Below are 9,135 nucleotides of genomic sequence, written 5' to 3' on the forward strand. Positions count from 1 at the left end.
AAAAAAAAACACAGGTAAACATCTTTCTCGTATTCTCTGCTTTCATCCAGAAGCCATCTGACTTCAGCAATCATATCCATTGTTCCAAGTCCTCTTCTGAATCCAGCTTGAATTTCTTGCAGTTCCCTGTCAATGTACTGCTGCAACCATATTGAATGATCTTCAGCAAAATTTTAGTTGTGTGTGATAACTTCCGCTTTCAGTTGGATCACCTTTCTTGGGAATAGGCATAAATATAGACCTCTTCCAGTTGGTTGGCCAAGTAGCTGTCTTTCAAATTTCTTGGCATAGATGAGTGAACACATCCAGTGCTGCAGTCGTTTTTTTATTTTATTTTATTGTGCTTTAGGTGAAAGTCTACAGCTCAAGTTAATTTCTCATACAAAAATGTATACACATATTGTTATGTGACATTAGTTGCAATCCCCACAATGTGACAGCACATTCCCCCATTCCAGCCCGGGATTTCTTGTGTGCATTCTTCTAGTTCCTGTCCCTTCCTGCCTTATCATCCTCCCTCCGAAGAGGAGCGGCCCATTTGGTCTCCTGTATCTGATTGAAATAAGAAGCACACTTTTCACAAGTATTATTTTATGTTTTATAGTCTCGTCTAATCTTTGTCCAAAGAGTGGCCTTTGGGAATGGTTTTAGCTCTGGGTTAACAGAGATCTGGGGGCCATGGCTTCCGGGGTTGCTCCAGTCTCAGTCCGACCATTAAGTCTGGTCTTTTTATATGAAATTGAGCTCTGCTCCACACTTTTCTCCTGCTCCATCAGGGATTCTCTCTTGTGTTCCCTGTCAGGGCGATCATTGGTGGTAGCTGGCACCATCTAGTTTCTCTGGTCTCAGACATGGAATCTTTGGTTTATGCAGCCCTTTTGTCTCTTGGGCTAATATTTTCCTTGTGTCTTTGGTGTTCTCCATTCTCCTTTGCTCCAAGTGGGTTGGGACCAATTAATGCATCGTAGATGGCAGCTTCCAAGCTTTTAAGACCCCAGACGCCACTCACTAAGGTGGGATGCAAAACATTTTCTTAATAAACTTTTTTATGCCAATTGACCTAGATGTCCTCCTAAACCATAGTCACCAGACCCCAGCCCCAGCTACTCTCTCTCTCAAAGTGTCTAGTTGCATTCAGGAAACTTCTTCGTTTTTGCTTGGGTTCAGTTGTGCTGACTTCTCCCGCATAGTGTGTTGTCCTTTGCTTCACCCAAGACAATTTTTGTCTAGTATCTAGTCAGTGAATTCCTCTCTCCCTCCCTCCTCACCCTTTTAACCGTCAAAGAATGTTTTCTTCTGTGTTTAAACCTTTCCTTGAATTCTTATAATAGTGCTCTCATACAATATTTGTCCTTTTGCGACTGACTAATTTCACTCAGCAGAATGCCCTCCAGTTTCATCCATGTTATGAGATGTTTCATAGATACATCATTGTTCTTTATCAAAACATAGTATTCTGTTGTGTGTAAGTACCATAATTTGTTTATCAATTTTTTGTGGTGTCTTTAACTAGCTTTGGTATCAGGGTTATGCCGGCTTCACAGAATGAGTTCGGGAGTATTCCGTCCTTTTCTACACTCTGAAATACATTTAGCAGTACTGGTGTTAACTCTTCTTTGAAAGTTTGGTAGAAATCTCCAGTGTAGCTGTCAGGGCCAGGGCTTTTTTTTTGTTGGGATGCATACGTTTGTTGAAACATCTCAATTGTTATTCCTTCAATTCCTGGAGGCTTTTTTTTTTTTTTTTTGCTAATGTCTTCAGTGCAGCTTGTACTTTTTCCTTTAGTACCATCAGTTCTTAATCATAAGCTAACTCCTGAAATGATTGAATGTTGCCCAGTTCTTTTTGATACAGTGACTCTGTGTATTCCTTTGTCTTTTTTTGATGCTTCCTGAGTCATTCAATATTTTGCCTATAGAATCCTTCAACGTTGCAGGTTGAGGCTTGACTTTTTTCTCCAGTTCTTTCAGCTTCAGAAATGCCAATAGTGTTCTTCCCTTTTGGTTTTCTAACTCCGGGTATGTGCACACTTCATTGTAATATTTGACTTTGTCTTCCTGAGTTGACTTTAAAATCTTCTGTTCACCAGTTTTACTTGATTTCTTCCATTCGCTTTAGCTACTCTGTGTTCAAGAGCAAGTTTCAGAGTCTCTTCTGACATCCATTTTGATCTTTTCTTTCTTTCCTGTCTTTTTAATGACTTCTTGCTTTCTTTGTGTACAATGTCCTTGGTGTCATTTCACAACTCGTCTGATCTTTGGTTGTTAGTGTTCAATACATCAAATCTATTCTTGAGATTGTCTCTAAATTCAGGTGGGATATACTCGAGGTCATACTTTGGCTCTCATGGACTTACTCTAATTTTCTTCAGCTTCAAGTTGAACTTGCATATGAGCAATTGATGATCTGTTCCTCAGTGGGCCCCTGGCCTTGTTCTGAATAATGTTATTGAGCTTTTCCATCATCACTTTCCATAGAAGTATCCAATTTGATTCCTGTTTATTCCATCAGGTGAGGTCCACGTGCATAGTTGCTGTTTATGTTGTTGAAAAAAGGTAGTAATGAAAAAGTCATTGATCCTGCAAAATTCTAACGTGATCATTTCTAAAACAAAGGCTATATTTTCCATCTACAGATCCTTCTTCTTTGTTTCCAACTTTTGCATTCCAGTCACCAGTAATTATCAATGCATCCTGACTGCATGTTCAATCAATTTCAGACTGCACAAGTTGGTAAAAATCTTCAATTTCTTCATCTTTGGCTTTACTGGTTGGTGTGTACATTTCAATAATAGCCGTATTAACTGGTCCTCCTTGGAGGCGTATGGATAGCATCCTATCACTGACAGCACTGTACTTCAGGATAGATCTTCAAATGTTCCTTTTGACAATGAATGAACGTCATTCCTCTTCAAGTTGTCATTCCCGGCATTTTAGACCATATGATTGATTCACAATGGCCAATACTAGTCCATTTCAGCTCACTAATGCCTAGGATATGGACGTTTATGTGATTCATTTCATTTTTGACGATTTCCAATTTTCCTAGATTCAAACCTCATACATTCCACATTCTGATTATTAATGGATGTTTGCAGCTGTTTCTTCTCATTTTGAGTCATGACACAGGAGCAAATCAAGGTCCCAAAAGCTTGACTCCATCCACGTCATTAAGGTCAGCTCTACTTTGAGGAGGCTTCTCTTCCCCAATTGCCTTTTGAGTGCCTTCCAACCTAAGCAGCTCATCTTCCAACACTATATCAGACAATGTTCTGCTGCTGTTCATAAGGTTCTAACTTGCTAAATGTTTTCAGAAGTAGATCACCAAGTCCTTCTTCCTAGTCTATCTCAGTCTGGAAACTCAGGTGAAACCTGTCCACCATGGGTGACCCTGCTTGTATTTGAATACCGATGGCATAGCTTCCAGCATCACAGCAACATGCAAGCCCCCACAGTAAGACAAACTGCCAGATACGTGGGAGATTTGAATGTTATATAAACAATATTCCAAAATTCGTTTTTTAATTCTCAATGTCTGTAGATTATTATGGTATGTATCTTTTCCCAGTTACATCAACTGTGAATAGTAATTATTTTATTTCCTTATAAAATGATTCGGGAAGTCTTCTCATTTTTTAATGACTTTATTTTCTACACATTAGAAGATAAAGGTTGAACTATTGTTATTATTCCTTAAATGTTTGAAAAAATACACCAGTGAAGTCAACCTGGCCTGGAGTTTTCAAGGTGGGAAGAAAATGTAAGGAGAGACTCCATTTTTTAACATATATAAAACTATTTTGATTTTCTATTTCTTCCGATGTCAATTTTGGAAATTCAGTGAGTCACAATTCATCCTATTTATGAATTTATGAATAAGAATCCTCAGTATCTTTTTAATGTTCATAGATTCTGTATTAATACCCCTCTACTATTTTGGTAAATTTTTATCTTCACTCTTTATTTTTCTTGATTTTTTTTCTCTATTTTATGTTTGATTTTAATTTCATTGATTTTGCCTCTTATTATTTTCTAGTTTTATTTTTAAAATATATTTGAGTTTTCTCTGTTGTATTTATCTAGAGTTTTGAGAATAGAAGTTAAATCAAAGAATTTTCTCTTTACTCATTTTGGTATTTTTCAGTTCAATATATCTTCAATTTTTTTTGATCCATAGACTACTTGGAAATCCTATGGTTGAGTTCTACTCTTCCCATAGGGTTGCTATGAATCAGAATTGATTCAACAGCAATGAGACAATGGGATATAGACTAAAAATTGTGTTGATTAGATTTCAATTATTTGCAATTTCTAGTAAGTTTCAGTTAATTTCTAGTATAATTTCGTTCTATTGATAGAATATACTTTTGAAAAAAATTGTGTTGTTGTTGAGAATATACACAGCAAAACACACACTAATTCAACTGTTTCTACATGTACAATTCAGTGACATTGATTGCATTCTTCAAATTGTGCATCCATTCTCACCTTGCTTTTCTGAGTTGTTTTTCCCCATTAATATAAACTCACTGCCCCTCTAAGATTCCTATCTAATCCTTTGAGTTGCTATTGTCATTTTCATTCCATATAAATAGTTCTTAAAAAAGCGTAAAGCTCAAGCTGACATTTTTTACTAGTTAAGCTAGACTATTGTTTGGTTTTAAGAAGTCTTTAGGGGATATTTTTGGTATAAGGTTTAAAGACTATCTGAGAGCAATAGTTTCAGGGGTTTATCCAGCCTCCATGGCCCTAGAAAGTCTGAAGTCCATGATAATTTGAAATTCAGTTCTGCATTTTCCCCTTTTGATCAAGATTCTTCTATAGAATCTTTGACCAAAATATTCAGTAATGGTAGTTGGGCACTAACTAGTTCTTTGGGTTTCATGGCAAAGAAGGCAGTTGTTAATGGAGGCAATTAGCCATACATTCCATATCCATTTCTGGCAGAAATGCAAAATGGTACAGCCATTGTGGAAAACAGTGTGGCAATGCCTCAGAAAAATAAAAATAGAACTACTATATGACTCAGAAATTCCACTTCTTGGGATATTCCCACAAAACTTCAAAGCAGACTCTCCAACAGAGACTTGTATACCAATTTTCATTGCAGCACTATTCATAATGCCAAAGGTGAAAATAGCCTAAATGCCCATCAACAGATGAATGGATAAACAAAATGTGGTACATACCTACGATGGAATACTACTCAGCCAGTAAAAAAAAAACAAACCTGTTACTGTCAAGTCGATTCTGACTCATAGCGACTTTATAGGACAGAGTAGAACTGCCCCATAGGGTTTCCAAGGAGCAGCTGGTGGGTTCAAACTGGCGACGTTTTGGTTAGCAGCTGTAGCTCTTAACCACTGCACCAGCAGGGCTCCTGTATGGATGGAGCTTGAAGACATTATGCTGAATAAGACAGGTCAATTAGAAAAGGACAAATATTGTATGACTTCACTTGTATAAAAAGACAAGAAAAGGCAAACCTATAGATAACAAAGTTTATTAGTGGTAACTAGGGCCAGAAGGGAGAGGGAATGGGGTGGTTAACAATGATAGAAAAAACACATTGAATAAGAGTACAGTTGCATAGCTGATTGTTGTAATTGCTGTCAATAGGTTGTATACCTGTAAAAAGTTGAATTGGCAAAAGTGTGATAGATATATTTACAATAATGACAACAACAACAAAAAAAGAGTAGCAGCTGAAGCTGCTTATATACAACGAAAAACCTATGAGATTTTTTTCCTTGGCTTGGAAGTTTAAGGTCATGGTTTCATGGGATATGCCAGTTAATTGGCCTAATATTGTGTTTAATGTTTCTGTTCTACCTCTTATTTCTCTGCGTATTGCCTAGGGTCTTAAAAGCCTCAAGGGGTCATCCAAGGCAGGATTATTGGTCTCTATTTACCTGGAGCAACAGAGGAAGAAGGAGACTCTGGTACAGGAATACGGTTTTTTTATTTTATGTTTTTGATATATTTGAGTCTTACTTTATGAGACAAGCCCTGATGGTGCAGTAGTTAACAGCTTGACCAGTAACCAGAAGATCATTAGTTTGAATCCACCAGCCACTTTTGGAAACCCTATGGGACAGTTCTACTCTGTCCTATAGGGTCACTATGAGTTGGAATTGACTCGAAGGCAATGGGTTTATTATTATTTTTTTTTTTTATGAGCCAGCATATGGTACATTTTGGTATGTGGACCATATTTATCCAAGAAAAATTTTCTTGGTGTAGTGTTTAAAATGTCTCTTATGTCAAATTGAGTATATTGTTTCGATTTTTAAAAATTTTTATTGATCATTTTCTCTGCTTGTTCTATCATTTATTGAAAAATACTATGTTAACAGCCTCCAACTTGGATTGAGGACTTGTATATTTTTCCTTTCATGTCATTAACCTTTTGCCTTATGTATTTTGAAGGTGTCTTATTAGGTTCATACAAATACATGATTTGTATATATTTCTTTTGAATAATCAATGTACACCCTTATCTCTGATAACGTTATTCCATTAATATATATTTTGCTATTAACATATTTTAACCATTTTATGTTATGTTATGTTATGTTATGTTATGTTATGTTATGTTATTATCCACCTATGACTTCCAAACTTCCTGTGTTTTTATATATAATGTTCTGCTTTTTTTTCCAAAATCCAATCTAATACTCTTTGTCTTTTTCTTCTGCGCTGTTCAATTTTAATTTCATCTACTAATGTTTTGTTGAGAATTTTTGTGTCTACGTTCATGAGGAATACTGATCTATAGTATTCTTTTCTTGGAATGTCTTTGGTTTTGACACCAGGTGATAAAGGCCTCATAGAATGAGTTGAGAAGTATGCTTTCCTTTTATCTTTTCTGGAAAAGTTTGCAGCATATTAACATTAATTTTTCTTTAAATGTGTGATGATATTCCTCATGAGGCTATCTGGGGCCTGGAATTTTTGAGGGGGGAAATAGTTTTAATTACTAATTAATTTTTTTTTACTTATTATAGACCTTTTCATATTATCTATTTCTTTTTGATTCAGCTGTGTTAATTAATGAATTTGTTGGCAGAAGGTTAATCACAGCATTCCTTTATAATTCTTTGACTTTTTAAGGGTAATTAATAATATTTCTTTTCTTATCACTTTTTTTTATGACCTGCCTCTTTGCCTTTATTATCGGTTAGTCTAGCAAAGAATTTGTCTATTTTGTTTATCTTTACAAAGAACTGACTTTTGGTGTCATTGATTTTCCCTATTGGCTTTCTATTTTCTATTTCATTAATTTATGGTTTAATCTTTATGATTTTATTCTTTCTGCATGCCTTTGGTTTGCTTTGTGTTTCTTCTCTAGATTTTTTAAGGTGAAAACCTAGATTGAGGCAATTAGCGACACATTCCATATCCATTGCTGGTGGATATTGATTTGAATATTGATTTAAACTAGATCTTATTTTCTAATACAGTCATTTAAAGAAGCCACTCAATTTTCTGCTTATTTAGATTAGTGGTAAGCTAATGTCTGATAAGAAAATTCCTTAAATGCTTTAAACTGGTAAGTATCCTACTCCTTCTGAGAGGCTCTGTTTATGTGTTGGATGTACTCTAATTTCTCAGACACTTTTACTAGTCTTTCTTAGCATTCACTTCCTTCTTGTGCAATGCCTTGAGTGCAGCCAGAGGTGATCCACTGGGCTTCCCAGGTCTTTCATAGGCATGTCAGTAACCCTGAATATTCATGTAGCATTCTAGATCCACAGAATACGTGAAAGATTTTCAAAACCCCATATAGACATCTCCTTTCCCAGATCTTCTTTTAAGTATTTGGCCAGAATCGTGTTTGCACCAGCTTTTATCTCAGTTTGAGACAATTGTGTTAGAAAATTGCAGTTTTTTTTTGGGGGGGTGGGGTGGGGGGGTTTGTTTTGTTGTTTTTTATGAATGCCCTGAGGTTAGGGATTTTTCTACATAGAAAGAGCTGAGTAATATTAACTACGACAATACCCTGTGTTGAGGATTTTCCAGGGAGCTGCTAGACAAATCAAATAGTGACAGTGCTTTAGGGAAGAGCTTTCTGAGGATCTCCAAAACTAGTTTTCCTTTTCTCATTGCTGTGATGCTGGTAGTTTTCATGGATATTGTGGTTGTAAGGCTGATGGTTTTCAAGGCTATGGTGAAATTGAGGAGAAGGAATAGGTCAAGTTAAAAATGCCACAAACTCTGCTGTTCTTACTGAAGTGCAGCTGTTTTTTTCTTGAGTAAATGTTCTTCAGATTGTTGTAAGCTTGTTTTTAAATTTCAGATTTCTGAGAAACAGTACATGTTGATAGTTTTGCCAGTATTTTCATTGATTTTATGGAGGAACAGGTATATGGAGGTCCTCACTCACCAAACCAGAAATCTTACCCAAATCCTCTCCATTCCATATAGGCTTTTGGCTTCAATAGTTCTGTTGAAATGTCAAATAAAAATTATATTGTTTCTTCTCTGAAAGTAGTAAGTCTTTTACTCCCTGGATGCTCTAAAATTTATGTTTCTTAAGAAAAGAAACACAAACCAAATCAATCAATTGCTTTCCATAATTTTATTTCCACTTGGGTTTAGCCCTCATTGCTTCAACATATCTCTGCTTTCTTTAGAAATATGATTATTGAATATTCTGTTCCTTTTTTAGTTGTAGCAAAATGTGGAGCTACTGTATGAAAGTTATTACTGGGAATAATCACAGAAGTACTACCATCAAAATAATTTTTTTTTTTTTTTACATTTTTTACATTTTTTTATTTTTCTTATATTTTATTGTACTTCAGGTGAAGGCTTACAGAACCAATAGTTTCTCATGAAACAGTAACACACATATTGTTTTATGACATTGGTTAACAACCCCACAACATTTTAACCCTCTAACTTCTCAACCTTTTTTTTTTTTTTGGTGAAAATACACCTAGCCAAAGATACACCATTTCAAAAATTTCTACATGCACAGTTCAGTGACATTGACTACACATTTCCAATTGTGCTGTTATTCTCACTTAAGATGAAGGCTTACAAAACAAAATAGATTCATATTTAACAGTTACTACAAATGTTGCCCTATGACAATGGTTAACAATCTCACAACACATCAACAATATCCTTA

The sequence above is a fragment of the Trichechus manatus genome, unplaced genomic scaffold (assembly GCF_000243295.1).
Source record: "Trichechus manatus latirostris isolate Lorelei unplaced genomic scaffold, TriManLat1.0 scaffold00110, whole genome shotgun sequence".
NCBI classification, from domain to species: domain Eukaryota; kingdom Metazoa; phylum Chordata; class Mammalia; order Sirenia; family Trichechidae; genus Trichechus; species Trichechus manatus.